We start from the raw sequence: 16949 nt of genomic DNA, 5'->3' as shown, positions 1-16949 counted from the left end.
CCATATTAATATCATCTTGCCAGTTAGTAGTTCTGAAAATGCTTGGAAGAAAAGCTATCGATAGATTTTCCTCTTTTTTTTTTCTTTTGATAAGTTCACTTTATATCGGGTACCTGTCACTTCGTTCAGTCTCACACATATCCCAGATTCCACTTGATCAGTGAAGACAGTGGGCAAATGCCACGAGTAAGTTGGTCTTGTTCCTAAAGACGACAGGAACCGATTCCAGAGTTTTTCTAGTAGTTTTAGCCTTTTAAGGCACATTAATCACTCGTTTCGCCTCCACAAAAGCCATTCTTTTGATGCTTCATCTAGAATTCTCGCTGAGTGATGGATGAGAATAGGATAGCGTTTATACCATGCAAGGTAACCCAACCAACTGCGACAATTATAACTTTCCTTGGATTGGGAATACTTTGCCTTATCAAGTAGGGAGAACAGTGTCGTTAAATTTAGAAATAAATCTAAAAAAATGTAAACAGCTATGTTAAGTGGAAAACTTGTGTTTAAGTGAGCATGCTCCACCATAAAAATCCAACTAAACGAGGTAGGTTCAGTACGGCAAAAGTTTCTCTCTAGTGTACTTTTAGAGAGATTTTATAATGGTGGGAAACGATATAGACTATCCTCTCCTATATGATCGAGGAGTTTCCTTGCCGTTACCTAGGAGTTTCGCTCTCGGTCAGAAGACTAAAGAGATCAGAGGAGCAGCCGCTCATTGACAAGGTTGCCGTTCTCTAAGGTCATAATATCTAGAGGGGGTGAATAGCCTATACAAATTTATACAACAACACTAAGCAAAGCGGTTAGACAAATATAAGGCGAAGCAATTCTTGTGCTAGCCTACTAAAAATACAAGCCATATACCACAATTCTAGTTACTATAGTCTCTAAGCACATAATGTTAGGTCACAACCACTAAGTTAGTGAGCTCTCAAAGACTAACTAAAGAACCTCACTAACCACTAGACCCGATACAAGCTAGCTCTTAAAACTAATTACACTAAAGAGCTTAGCAACACTAGGAAAAGTAAATGCAAAGGTGAGGTAGTGAGGTTATACCGACGTGGCAAGCAATGATCAATTAATCAATCACAAGAGAACCAATGAAATCCTCGGAACAAGATGACACAATGATTTATTCCCGAGGTTCACTTGCTTGCCGACAAGCTACGTCCTTGTTGTAGCGATTCACCTACTTGGAGGTTCACGTGCTAATAGGTATCACACGTCTAACCCGCAATTGAGTGCCGCACAACTAACACAAGATAGGGATCCATAAGCTACGAGCAATCCACTAGAGTACCTTTTGGCTCTCCACTAGGAAAAGGTCAAGAGCCCCTCATAATCAACACGATCGGAGTCACAGACAACCACCTTCCTCCGCTCGACGATCCTCGCTGCACCAAACCGTCTAGATGGCGACAACCACCAAGAGAAACAAGCAAAATCCGTAGCGAAACACAATCACCAAGTGCCTCTAGATGCAATCACTCAAGCAATGCACTTGGATTCACTCTCAATCTCATAAAGATAATGAATCAATGATGGAGAAGAGTGGAAGGGCTTTGTCTAAGATCATAAGGTTGCTATGTCAATGCAAATGGCCAAGAGAGTGAGCTAGAGTCGGCCATGGGGGCTTAAATAGAAGCCCCCTTAAAATAGAGCCATTGGGATCAAGGTACAACTGATAGCACGCTGACCAAATGCGCTGGTCGGGGCGACCGGATGCACCCAAGCCAGCGTCCGGTCCACCTGATGCTGCCACGTGTGAAAGGTCCTTGTTTGGTTTTGATAATTGAGTGACAACCTAGGTGGACTAATATGTGTTTAAGTGCAATACACAGGTGATTTGTCCACAGGTACATATGTGTGAGTAACTCATGCCATGACGGTGAGAATTGCTTGGATTTATTGCAAGGCTCACATATGTGATGAAGGAGCTCATTACATATGAGACATGACATTGAGTCATGTGACTAAGGTGGAGAAGATCAAGACAAGGCTTGGCTTGATGGACCGGTTGCAAGTGTGAAGAGCAAGTCTAGTGAGGACTTGGTGCCGATGGACCAAGGCAACAGAGAAGAGCAAGTGAGGTCAAGGTCGAACCAATACGGTCACGTGATGATATGAAGTGGATCATATCATTTAGTGATTGGTTGATGCATGTGTTGCATCGACATCAAAGAAGATGAAATAGAATGCGCAAGGCAAAGGTATAACCTAGGGCATTTTATTTCACCGATCATAGGCGTGTAGAGAAGTTGATGACCAAATTTAGGATAGATGGCTGTACTATTAAGAGGAGCAAACTTGTTTGTATATCGGTCATCTAGTGCCACTTGAGCGATCTAACTTTGCATATGTGTTAGGATCGAGTGGCGTTGAGAAAAGAGTGCTAATCCTTTAGAAAAATATTTGTGAAAAGCTAACACACGTGCACAAGGTGGTGATCACTTGGTGGTGTTAGCACATTTACAAAGGAGAAGTGGTTAGAGTTGTTGTGGATCAACTCAGCGAAGAAATGGAGGCGAGAAAGTGTCACTATAAGTGACCGGATGCTGGCCTCGGGAGGACCTGCGCGTCCGGTCAAGTGGCAGCTGAGAGCGCACGGTCTTGGTCTTGTGACCCAATGCTAGCGTGAAGAGTGACCTGACACATAGGGGCCACGTCCGGTCATCTCTGATGTTTGCTAACGCAGTGGCACGGGCTTAGCGTTGACACATGGCAGGCGGTGAAGGACCGAACGCTGGTACTGCGTCCAATGGTGACCGACCAGACACTTCCGGTCGCAAAACAAAGGCTCGGGGAGCTATATGGAAACTACCGGACTCTGGCAGCGGCACGTCCGGTCTTGAGGTAGTGGTGTGTCCGGTCGTTCTTTTAACCATTGGCGCATGAAGTTACCATTGAGATCGAGCGGCTCTGGTTGAACGCAGAATGACACATGGACAGCGTAGCACGATTAGACGCTGGGCCGGTGCACCTGTCATTGCGACCAGCGCGTCCGATCAGCCCGCAAAATGCCTTGGGCCAGTAGCTGAGCACCCTTGAGCCTTGGTGGCTTGTGTAGGTGTGCTTGGGAGCCCTCTGACTCACTCTTGCTTGATAGTGTTCATCCGATTGAGTGAGTGAGCGATTCTAGTGCGATTACATCGTAAGGTTGCATAGAATGACACTAGGTGATCATGTTGCAAGCTGATGGTGCTTGTTACTCTTAGAGGTTGCCACCTCCTAGATGGCTTGGTGGCTTGTGACTCCATTGAAGCACGTGAGAAGATTGTGCGGTGCTCTAGAGGAGGATTTGTGAGTGGGATTGTGCTCACCCCATGGAGATCGTGAAGAGCAACTCTAGTTGAGCGTGTCATTGAGCTACTCTCACTTTTGGGATAGGTTCTTGCGGTGCCCAACGTGCGGGCTTGGCGGGTGATGCCAATTAGCCACCAAACCACCAAGTGAGCGGTCGACACAATGGGGACGTAGCTTGGTGTCAACCAAGGGAACCTCGGGAGAAAATCACCGTGTCAACGTTATCTTCATCATCTACTCGGTGGTTTGCTTTTTGCGAAACACAAGCTTGAATTACTTTCATTTACATTGTGCTTGTGTAGTTGCTCTTGTGACTAGTTTAGCTTTAGTAGCTTGCTAGTTGCCTTCTTGCTTATGTAGCATAGAAGTAGCTCCCTTGCATGGCTAATTTGGTTTTAGTAACCTTGTTAGTCACATTGCTTAGTTTGTGTAGCTAAGTAATTTGCGCTCTCTAATTTAGCTTGTGTAGCCTTGTTATTAAGCATTGCAAGTGAGCTTGCATCACTAGTTCTATAGGAGCTCCCTCGGTTGCTTGAGTACTAGTGCATAGGTTTGTGTGACCTTGCTCTAGAATTGTTTAGGTGAGCTCTAACTAGCCTGACACCTTTGTTGCATAATTAGGATCTTTATAAGGTGCTTGTGAACTTAGATAGAGGGGTGTAGCCTTGGCTAGACTGTTAGTTTTAATTCCGCATTTATTTTGGTTAGCCGACGCATTTAAATTTTAGAAAGGACTATTCACCCCCTCTAGTCCGCCATCTTGACCCTACAACGCGTCCCCCTCTTTTAACCTCCGCCGCTGATCACCAATGGCTAGTCAACCACGTGCTCAAGTCGAGCAAGTGACCGGACGCACCCACGGTCGATCTAACGCTGTGCCACCATGTCCGCTCGCCCACGTTGCCAAGCCACCGACCTGACGCACTGTTGAGATGACCGGACGCACCCTCGCCTAGAGTCCGGTCACTTCTAGTAAGCATCCAGGGAGGCAAAATCATGACTGGATGTGTCAGGTCATGTATGATCGGACGTGGTCTAGAGTCTGATCCTCTCTAGCCAACTCCATCGCCTTGCGTCACCATACGTCAGCAGCGATCGGACTCTCCCTCTACGCGTTCGACCGTTCTTCACCTCCAGCGTCCTATCACAAGAGCGACGCCAGCCTTCACTGCGCCAACTGACCGGACGCACCGGTGCAGAGTCCGGTCCAAGGTTCGGTCAAGGGAAAACAGTTCCTTGACTACACCAACTTCTCCACCCTTGCTCAAATGTGCTAACCACCAAGTCTATCACCTTGTGCACGTGTGTTAGCATATTTTCATAAATATTTTCAAGGGTGTTAGATCTCCACTAGATCTAAATGCATATGCAATGAGTTAGAACATCTAGTAGCACTTTGATAACCGCATTTCACGATGAGTTTCACCCCTCTTAATAGGACGACTATCTATCCTAAATATGATCACACTCGCTAAGTGTCTTGATCACCAAACTAAAAAGCTACTATCAAGTTTCACCTTTGCCTTGACCTTTTTGTTTTTCTCTTTCTTATTTTCCAAGCCCGAGCACTTGATCATCACCATGCCATTACCATCAACATGATCTTCATTTGCTCCATCACTTGGAATGTGCTTCCCTATTCTCATGATCACTAGAGCAAGTAGGTTAGCACATAGGGTTTCATCAATTCACCAAAACCAAACTAGAGCTTTCAATCTCCCCCTTTTTGGTAATTGATGACAACCCTTTCACAAAGATATGAATAGAAATTCAATTGAATCCATGTTGCTTGCCCAAGCATATTTACCATGTGTAAAAGGATTTGGACAAGTTTTATGAACCCCTATTGATAGCATTTGCTCCCCCTACATATGCATGGATTAGAAATGTGGGAGAGTAATGTCTACCAAATGATGCTAAGGTGTAAGAGATAGACCTTTGAAGCGTGATACCAATCGGAGTGCACCAAATATACCATCCTTAGCACCATTGCTAGTTAGATACCACTTGAAATTACTTACAAAATAGAAACACTAGATACCTCGTGAGATCAACATTATAAGCAAGGCTCTAGCACCACTTATGAAAGCAAAGCAAGTAAGCAAGGCATATCTAACTATCACCTATGCATGCTAGTTTTTTTATTTCATCATTCAAACCTACAACTAGTATACACCAAACAAACATGGAATTTTAATTTAAAACTTGTGTCATGCAAGCAAATATATGAAATGCACATTCAAATACATCAATCAAGTTTATGAGCTTGCTCCCCCTACTTTTATGCTTAAATTTTAATTGATCCCCTTACTTTTATATTTCTCCCCCTTTATCATCTTTTCACTATCTTTGCGCATTACTTCTCCCTCTTTGTCGTCAATAACCACAAAGGTTCAATTTTAGATATGTTAAGATTATCAATATCAATCAATGGGGTAAGGATTATTTTCCCAAATTTGGTCTAATCTAAAACACTTGCCAAAGATATTTAACTTGGTTTGATCCAAGGACAAGCTTCTTCACACCTCATTTCAAGGGTTATCTTGATCATGTTGAGTTAAACACTTATAGATCATTTTCTAGATCAAACACTAGGTTTACAAGCCCACAAACATGTCATATGCTACCACTAGATCATGTCAAGCATAGAAGCAATAGTGGTACCATACAAGCATCAAATTCATTTGATTTTCATGAATGAGCCTATAAGACATGAGGAATGACTAGATGCACTAAACATGTCCTTAGAAAAGGATGTATGCATGCCAATCAACTTTTACCTTGGATTGCTCGAAGAAGAGGCATGCCATATACGTGTGTGGGGGTGCATCAACACATATTTGAGAAATCCAATATGTTCAACTCATTTCTTAGCTTGCAAAACCTCTTCTCATCAATGGCTTGGTGAATATGTCGGCAAGTTGATCTTCGATGCCTATACTCTCAATGCAAATGTCCCCTTTTTGTTGATGATCTCTTATAAAATGGTGGCAGACATCAATGTGCTTTGTTCTTGCATGTTGAACCAGATTGTTGGTGGGCTAGATTTCACTCTCATTGTCACATAGCAATGGCACTTTCTTGAACTTGATTCTAAAGTCATTCAAGGTGGCCTTCATCCAAAGAATTTGTCCACAACAACTACCGGTAGATATATATTTGGCTTCGATGGTTGATAATGCAACACTATTTTGCTTCTTTGATGGCCATGAAATAAGTGATCTTCCCAATAATTGACATATGCCCGAAGTGCTCTTCCTTTTAACCTTGCATTCCGCATAATCGGAGTCCGAATATTCAACTAATTCAAACTTTGCTCCTTTGGGATACCACAAACCAATATTTTGTGTATGCTTCAAGTACCTTAATATTCTCTTTGTAGCCTTCAAATGACTTTGTCTTGGTGAGGCTTAAAATCTTGCATACATGCATACACTAAACATGACATCCGGACTTAATACGGTCACATAGAGTAGTGAAAGTGCATCTAGCCCTTTAGTGGGTTTTGGATGATTGAATGACAACGTGATTAAAGGTCTAACCCATTTGCTAAGTGTGGACAGGTAATAGGTTATCTCATAGGTACTTAATTAAAGCCAAAATGATGTGTTATTGTATAAACAATCTAGTTCAAGCACAAGACAACAATACAAATGGAATTCATGCAAAGGCTTATTTATTGTGGGATTTCCATGTATTATGTGAAAACAAGCCCCGTAAAAATTAGTTGATGAGACGTGAGGGATTGCATATGGAATAGTCTCATATTTGAAGCTTGCTAAATTGAAATGAAAAAGATAACAATACAAATGAATGGATGATTCAACACAAGATGTGACTTGACGTCTTGAGATGATGAAGATAGCAAGGAAAGGCTTCGAGGTACTAAACAAGGGTGAAGGGCAAGCGATGGCTTGGCGGCCAAAGAACCTAGCTAGGGTGAAGAAGAAAGTACTTGCATTTAGTTGAGGTACTAATCAAGCTATGATGGTCATATTGTTACGGAGGATCAAATCTATATTAGACAAAGTGTTGAAAGTAACTTGATGCATTTGGAGTTATTCATATTTAATGAATGGAATCAAGTCACGTGCTCAAGATGGCTATGCTCAAGTGAAAAAGATCAAAGTTGACATGTTGGCACCCTCACTTGATGAAGATTGGAATACACGGCTTCGGTTGAAAGAGATCAACTCAAAAGGTTTAAATTTGTTATACTTTTAAATTTGAGTTAATAAGAATGTCGTACTATTAAGAGGGATGCATCATGTTGATAGATAATGTTTCATAAGTGCTCAAGCCAACCCATGTGAGTTTTGAGTGTTTGAGAGACAAAAGAGCTAATCTGTTTCTTTGTTGATCTGGCAATACCGGACGTGTCCGGTATTTGCCCAGCAATTGTAAAGTTGTTGTTCTTGGGTTGGTTCATCGAGAGTTCCAACGTGAGTCGGGAGTTCCGACAATGGTTGGAAGTTCTGACATCTCACGCTTAACTGACTTGGAGAGTTCACTGTGGTGGTCATACTAGACGTGTCCGATATGGACGGCCAGAGGCCAATGACTAGTTTTCAAATTCCATGAGGGTCGAGAGTTCCGATGGTTGGAAGTTCTAGCATGCGTCGGGAGTTCTGACACCTAACACACTTTAACTTAGTTACCGTAGTTTTCAAATGTGCTGAGGGTCAGGAGTTTCGACGTGAGTCGGGAGTTCCAATGATAGGAAGTTCTAGCATTCATTGGGAGTTCCAACGCCTCACAACGTTACTGTAACTCAGTTACCATTGGCGCAATGTAAGTCATACCGGATGTGTCCGGTCCGGTATGGCAACGGCTATAAAACGGCTAGTTTTTCCAAGGGGGCTATAAATACCCCCAAGCCTCTACCTTTGGAGGCTGCTGATTCTGCTGATACACATACATGTTTTTTAGCCTTGCCAACTCTCACAAACCCTCTCTTAGTGAGTGTGTGATCCAACTTAGTGAGTGTGTGATCCAATGCCAATTCAATTAGTGGGTTGAGAGAAATTCAAAAGGAGAGCAATCCAACCACTTGAGCACTTGTGCATATTGTCAATCACGTAATTTGCATTTGTTACTCTTGGACTCTTCGGTCCTAGACGGCTAGGCATCGCCGGAGAGCACCCGAGAGATTGTGGTGTGCCTAGGAAAGTTTGTAACGATCGATTCCGCCGCCTCGGAATCAACTAGTCGAAGGAGGAAAAGGAGTTGGAAAAGACTCTGGCTAGAGTGACCTTTGTGGTACCCTCTAGGGCCGACCTTCGCTGGGTCACCCGCAGCCCCTCAACGGAGAGTAGGACTCAAACGAGTCCAAACTTCGGTAAAATAAATATCGTGTCTCAATTCACATTTTATTTGATATTTGTGTTGCTCCAGATCTTGTGTAGGTTCTCTGTATATATTGTCATCTCTAGTAGGTGCTTGTAGTTTGGTTTGAAGATAGAAATCAAAAGGAGCAAGTTTAGGGCTGCTCTGCAGAAATCATGTATACCGAACACGTCCGGTATTTTCTGTCTGTGCTGAATATATTAGTTCTCCGTTCTAACTTTGTGTTGCTGGGTTGTAGCTTCTAGATATATTCTTTATACCTTGTATACTCTGTGTCTAACTTATGAGGGGTGGTATTACTCTTAATTTGGAGTTTCCATTTTGGAAACTCCCTTTACTAATAGTTTCTGCATTTAAAGGTGTTAATTTTCAGAAATGCCTATTCACCCCTCCTCTAGGCAGCATCCAAGGTCCTTTCAATTGATATCAGAGCAGGTTCTCACTTAAAGCTTCACCACCATGAGAAAAGGATGTCAACACCTATCGAGTTGGAGCCGGTGCTTCTCCAAAATGATGGTTCAAACTTTCTATCTTGGTCAATTCATGTACTTAATGCTTTTAGGAATATTAGTCCTCTTGTTGAGCACATTGTGGATGCAAGCATACCTCTTCCTATAGTTGATTGGAGCAACTACAAAAATTTGTCAAAAGAGGAAAAGATATGTGTGCAACTCAATGCTCAAGCTACTAATGTCATTTTGAGTACATTAAGTGTAGAGGTTCAAGATGAGGCAATCTTCAATGGACAACCACCTCCAGAGAGTACTCATCTCATTTGGACTAGGCTTGTTGAGTTATATGGAAAATCTAAATGTGATGATGCACTTGAGATCGAGTTAATGGAAAATTTGTCCATTATGTCTTCATGCAGCTAAGAAGCCTCACAAGACCTCAAGAGCACCGAGCCAGAGCAAGAAGTGCAAGAAGTGCATGACCTGCTGTCAACCTACACATACCGGACGTGTTCGGTATGCCTACCAAACGTGTCTGGTATGGCCATGGCAGCAGGACAACAGGCTATCTGTGATGATGAGGAACAAGCCTGGTGGCGACCAAGTGATGAGTCAACCTTAGTATCTCATGATACTCATCACTTGTGTCTCATGGCCAAGAAAAGCAAGAAGAAGAGTAACAAGAAAGATCAAGAAAAGGAGAAAGCACAAGTGGATAATCAAGATAAGAGTGATGTTGAAGTTTAAGACAACTACAACCTTGATCATCTCAACCACAAGGACAAGTTCAACATCATGAAGATAGTTGAAAAGAATGATGAGCTTGAAGAAGAGATTGAGAAGCAAGAGCAATCACTTCAAAAGCAAGAATTGTTTCTCATCTCCAAGATGGAAGAACTAAAGGCTCTAAGTGAAAGGTATGAAAAATTGTCATTTGAGCATGCTTTAGTTACTAACTCCTCTTCTAGTGTTTCACAACTAGAGAAGGAAAACTTTGAGCTCAAGGTAAGGCTAGATGAACTATCAAGCAAGTATAATGTGCTACAATCAAACTATGTTCATCTAAAGTGCTCTCATGAGGAAGTAATAGAATCAAGCATCATGCTTGAGGTGGCTCATGAGGTTGTGATCACATCGATAAAATTTTCTCAACCTCTCACACATTCACTCACTAGTACATCATCTCAATTAAATATTTCTTGTACTAATGAGTGTGCTCCTCAAGCCAGCCAATCTTCGATTGAGCTAAATCTCATAGAAAACATAGAGCTCAAAGAAGAGGTGCAAAGATTAAAGAAAAATGTGATTCGGTTGAAGGGTAAGGAGAAATCATAACCTTCTCAAGATAACCGTGATAACATGGTGAAGAAGCTTGAGAAGGGTTCAAACCTTGCTTCCTCCAAAGCCCAACAAAAGAATCACATTTCAAGCAAGGTCAACACAACCAAGAGCAAGAAACATAGAAAAAGGTTATGCTATGGTTATGGATTATATGGACATGAGTGGGCAATGTGTCCACATAAGAGTTGGGCCGACAAGTGTGAAGCGGCCAAACAAAAGGTGTCAAACAAGTTGGTCAACCAAAAGAAAAGTGAGGAAGCCCAAGTTGCAATAAGAAGATGCTATGGATGCAATGAGATGGGCCACAAGGTTGATAGATGTCCATACAAGCAAAACAAGCATAGAGCAAACAAAGGCCGCATATGCTATGCTTGTAGAAGAAAGGGGCATCTAAGCTATGAATGCCCAAATGGTAACACTCCTAAGCTGAACACCTTTGTTTATAATGATATGCTTAGGAAGACCACAAATGGAGTTAGCACTAGCAAGGTGATGTGTTCACCACAAACTAGTGCTAAAGCCATTTGGGTGCCTAAGCACTTGTTGACTAACTCAAAAGGACCCAACAAGAGTTGGGTACCAAAGTGTACTTAGGTTAATGATGTAGGTATTTGGTGATGAGATGAAGGCTTTGGGGTAGTTGAGCAAGTAAATTGAAAATATTCACTCAATCTATCAACTAATTCTTATCATAATCTCTTATATGGTTGACCCAAAGATAATTTAATGAATATATCATTTACTTCATCTTCACCATTGGTAACAACTACCTAAACCTTATAGGATAGCCACTTTGTTTGTTTTGTGCTCAATGACTCACAAATAGGCACGTCTGTGAAATATTGAAAGTGGCTAATTAGATTCAATTGAAAAGTATTTTATTTTGCCATATGATGCTTTTAATGGCTCTCTAGTAGAGCAATTTATTTGTTGAGATGCAGGGCATAAAATAAATACTATAGCTAAAATGAAGAATCACAAGCAGCGGGTTGTTTGTTTTTGTCCGGCACCTATCGGACGTGTCTGGTATTACTATCGGACGTGTCCGGTATGGCCAGGGACAGAAAGAAAGTGTTTCTGTTCTACGTATTTCGGACGTGTCTGGTATACCTACTGGATGTGTCCAGTATTGTAGGAACCAGAACACTAATTGGATTGCAACTGAGTCTTTGATCAATATATTTTCATATATCCTTAATTTACTCAGAAACTTGTGATTTACCAAATCTTAATGGATTGTAAGCATCTCTTGAACTCAAATTTAAATATGGCAAATTATTTGGTTGTGGATCAAAATAGAAAATTAACTCCTAAATTCTTAATAGAATAAAGTGCTAGTTGAAAGTCATTCAAATTACTTAAAGCACTTATTTAGGGGGGCTCAGTTTCTATTTTGCACCTTGTGGACTAACAAATTTATCTAGCATTCTTTGTAGTCCTTTGGATGAAAAATTGATTTCATATCTAGCATGATTATTTGGCAATTAAGGTCAATATAAAGATTATCATGCTATGTATCTTCTTAGTGGTATTCTTGTGGGCTCAAGGCAAAGGTATGTTTTTACTTACATGCATTGTAAGTGCATCTAAGGCCCTTTATATGTTAGAATGTGCATTTGTGTGACATAGGAGAGATGTTTTTCAAAAACCCATAGCTAGCATGTGTAGGTGGTGTGAATTTGAAAAACTATTTGAATCTTGGTTTTTGTGACCTAGCCTTGTCATGTGATAAGTATAGCTCTCCTTAATTGTTTGATTGGCTAATTACACATGACATGGCTTTCTTAAGTCCATAATCTACTATGTCTCACAATCTCTCTCTCAAGTAATCAAAATCTATATATGCCAAATATTTGGAAAAGAGAAGTGATACTCATGGCATTTGGATAAGAAAAGTATTTACACCTTATTTGGATCAAGGACATACATGTTTTTGGATCAAGAAATGATAGAGAAGGGGATTGGAATTAAGTGAATGAAATTTGGAATAAAAACAGCCAGCCTACAAATACCAGACGTGTCCGGTATGAGTGGGGTTATAAAATGGCCGGTACCCCTTCGGCCCTGGTCCTCTATCTCTCTTTTCTCTCCTCCAAGCCGACACAGCCATCGCTGTTCCACCGAATTGGCGATCGGGTGATTCCATCGAGAAAAAGAAGAGAGGGAGATTGGATCGGAGGAGATTTGCATCAAGATCGAAGGCTCTAGGACTTAGATTTCCAATTGCATCTTCATTCACTCTCTCAAGGTACCCTAATCCTAGACCTCATCCAATCTAAGCGGTTAGGGCATGATTTTGAAATCCCTTCGGTAGAGATGCTACATTACCTGTCTAGAAGTAATGCCCAAAGTTTGGATTGGATTGGTTGAAGATTGAACGAAGGACCCCGGTTAGGGCTGTTGTCCGCTCATGCCGGACGTGTCCGGTATGTGTCCGGTATGGGACAATAGAGCAGGTTTTGCTCTCTTATTTCAATCTTCTCAATGGTCGATTCTTAGAACTAAGTTTAATTGTCTATTGGGTTTTTTGAACCTTGTGACCTAGTTTGGTTGAGATGATTGCAAAGCATATGATAATTATTCTTATTTCTATGTTTCAACTAAAACAAGCTATCGTTTGGACATGTATCTAAAATTCCTTGCAAATCTTTGGATACAGGACAACAACCATGAGTGGAAGATAGGAGCCTAGGTCCAAGCATAGGCATGATCCAGCACTAGAGAAATATAAGAAGGCAAGGCAGGACATGCATCCTAGATACAGTCAGCAGGAGCAGGGCAGCAATGGGGGACTCTCTAGAGCTACTAGGGGTGCTCCACAATACAAAGAGGGAGACAACAGTTCTTCCTCTGACACAGATATAGAGGAGTATAGAGTGGAGCACAGTACCAGAAAGAGGAAGAGCACTAATAGAGGTTCAGATAGTGGTAGCTTAGATGATGAGCAGGAGATTGAGGAGGAGCCAATACCTCAAGCTTAGCACTAGCCAGGCCAGGGTATGCACTATGGCTTACTTGAGACACATCCACCTAGTGTACCCTCTTATGTCTCTAGAGTTGACTATCGAGGGAAAGGCATGACTAGAAGAGCCAGAGATGAGAGGAGAATTGATCCAAGGGCTTGTCTAGGATTCAGTTTGATCATCAATTTCAGATAGCTTTTCATATGGAGTTCTACACCAGTGTGATCCTCACCAGGAATCCAGTGATTGCTAAGTCTCAGTGGATTGACTAGTAGTACGTCAAAGAGTTGCAGACGACCTCCATTGATCACTCTATTGCCATTTGCCAGCATACAGGGTTTATGAGATTATGGAGTTCTAGCATGACTAAAATACAGAGGTGGTAGCTCAATTCTACGCCACCCTGTATGTTGAGGAGGATGAGAGGCATATGCACTGTATGCTAGAGGGCCAGTGGTACAATGTGGATTATGATGCTTTCGTCGCCCTGCTTGGTTTTTCAAAGGAGGATCTTTAGAGAGATAGGATCCATACAGAGCAGGTACTCCCTCTAGAGCAGCTAGCCTACATGTACCCACTAGAGGGTGAGAGAGGAGTAGTGGGGAAGGTTCTAGGTCTTCACCCTACTTATAGATACCTAGATAGGATGTTCAGGAAGACCATTGACTACAAGGGTGGAGGCAAGGGCAACATAGTAGACTATTCTAGGAACCTACTCTATAGGATGGCACCTGATGCATGACCTTTTAGCATCTTTGACTTCATTTTGTGCGAGATCAGGAGTGTCAGAGAGAGGCCTCTCAAGGGCTGTGGCTTTGCTCCCTACATTATGCACATGATTGAGCAGGTCATAGGGCATACCTTTGAGTATGACAAGGTACATAAGGCCCTAAAGATAGTTGCAGATCTACCTAAGATTGGAGTACCTCTAGTAGGACCAGGAGGAGGAGCAGCAGCACTAGAGGTAGATGCACCTGTAGGTGGTGCAGCAATAGGAGGAGCTTCCCCTATACCACATGCTCCTTCACGTTCTTCTTCACGTCACCACAGTCCTCCTTCTACTCGTAAGATGTTTAGTGCTATATTTGGGATGTGCAGAGACATCTAGACCTATCAGCAGAAGGAGAGGGAGGCTAGGAGGAAGGACACTCAAACTCTAAAACAGATTGCTGCTAGATGTGAGCTTAATCCTCCTAGGTCTCCACTGTCATATGAGGGAGACAATGAGCCTAAGATTAAGGAGCAGCAGCAGGCCAGGTATGACAGAGAGTATGCTGAGTTTCTTCAGCGACAACAGCAGGCACTAGAGCATCCTAACACTTTACCACTATAGGCTCGGGTGCCTACTCACTCTCAGCCATGTCCTAGTGCTACAGACGAGTATGCTTCAAACTAGTGTAGTGACCTCATAGGTGGTTTCGGCTACTATGGGTCTGGTGGCTATGACCCATCTGGTGCGGGTGGTTCTTGTCCAACCGGTGCTCCACGCTCAGATGATGAGGATGTTGGTGGAGATGAAGATGGTGATGAGTGATCATAGCTTTCAGAGACAGCTTGCAACCCCTTTGTCCTTAGATGTCATTGTTGGACCTTTGTGGTGATAGATGACAAAGGGGGAGAGAGACTGATTAAAGCTTCAGGATATTTGTTTTATTTGCTTATCTTTGTACCTGAAGATATGTACTACAGGCTATAGTTTTTGAGCTTCATTTTAGTTTTTTGAGCTTCATAGATTGTATCTTGTGAGAGATGAGACTTATACTTATGCTTTATCTATGTATCTCTTGAGACATGATCTTTATTTATATATTAGTGGCTTATGGACTTGAGAAAATGTGTAATGAGTGCTATGTGTAACATACATGTGTTATATTTATTTTCATAAGGACTATGCATGCTAGAATGAAAATATTTGATGTGATGCCTTTATATTTATTCTTGTGTGATATATCTTGTCATATGCATCACGGTTTTACTTTGTCACACACACATGCACCCCACGGATGCAATGATTTAGGGGGAGTCTCCTGTATGTTTTAGTATGTGCAATTGACATTTGAGGTCATTTTGTGAATTCTAATCATAAGCACATATTAAGGGGGAGCCTCTCATAAATCATTCAACCCAAAATCTTGAATGTTTATATTCTTTTTTAAGCTTTAATCAAGTTGTCATCAATCACCAAAAAGGGGAGATTGAAAGTGCATCTAACCCTTTAGTGGGTTTTGGATGATTGAATGACAACGTGATTAAAGGTCTAACCCATTTTCTAAGTGTGGACAGGTAATAGGTTATCTCATAGGTACTTAATAAAAGCCAAAATGATATGTTGTTGTATAAACAATCTAGTTCAAGCACAAGACAACAATGCAAATGGAATTCATGCAGAGGCTTATTTATTATGGGATTTCCATGTACTATGTGAAAGCAAGCCCCGTAAAAATTAGTTGATGAGACATGAGGGATTGCATATGGAATAGTCTCATATTTGAAGCTTGCTAAATTGAAATGAAAAAGAAAACAATACAAATGAATGGATGATTCAACACAAGATGTGACTTGACGGCTTGAGATGGTGAAGATAGCAAGGAAAGGCTTCGAGGTACTAAGCAAGGGTGAAGGGCAAGCGATAGCTTGGTGGCCGAAGAACCTAGCTAGGGTGAAGAAGAAAGTACTTGTATTTAGTTGAGGTACTAATCAAGCTATGATGGTCATATTGATGTGGAGGATCAAATCTATATTGGACAAAGTGTTGAAAGTGACTTGATGCATTTGGAGTTATTCATATTTAATGAATGGAATCAAGTCACGTGCTCAAGATGGCTATGCTCAAGTGAAAAAGATCAAAGTTGACATGTTGGCACCCTCACTTGATGAAGATTGGAATACACAGCTTTGGTTGAAAGAGATCAACTCAAAAGGTTTAAATTTGTTATACTTTTAAATTTGAGTTAATAGGAATGTCGTACTATTAAGAGGCATGCATCATGTTGATAGATAATGTTTCATAAGTGCTCAAGCCAACCCATGTGAGTTTTGAGTGTTTAAGAGACAAAAGAGCTAATCTGTTTCTTTGTTGATCTGGCAATACCGGACGTGTTCGGTATTTGCCCAGCAATTGTAAAGTTGTTGTTCTTGGGTTGGTTCGTCGGGAGTTCCAACGTGAGTCAGGAGTTCCGGCAATGGTCGGGAGTTCTGACATCTCATGCTTAACTGACTTGGAGAGTTCACTGTGGTGGTCATACTAGACGTGTCCGGTATGGACGGCCAGAGGCCAATGACTAGTTTTCAAATGCCTTGAGGGTCGGGAGTTCCGACGGTTGGAAGTTCTGGCATGCGTCGGGAGTTCTGACACCTCACACACTTTAACTCAGTTACTGTAGTTTTCAAATGTGCTGAGGGTCGAGAGTTCCGACATGAGTCGGGAGTTTCGATGATAGGAAGTTCCCGCATTCATTGGGAGTTCGATGCCTCACAATGTTACTGTAACTCAGTTACCGTTGGCGCAATGTAAGTCATACCGGACGTGTCCGGTCCG

This window comes from Miscanthus floridulus, chromosome 2 (genome assembly GCF_019320115.1).
Source record: "Miscanthus floridulus cultivar M001 chromosome 2, ASM1932011v1, whole genome shotgun sequence".
Taxonomy (NCBI): domain Eukaryota; kingdom Viridiplantae; phylum Streptophyta; class Magnoliopsida; order Poales; family Poaceae; genus Miscanthus; species Miscanthus floridulus.
Note: the sequence above shows the minus strand (reverse complement) of the source record.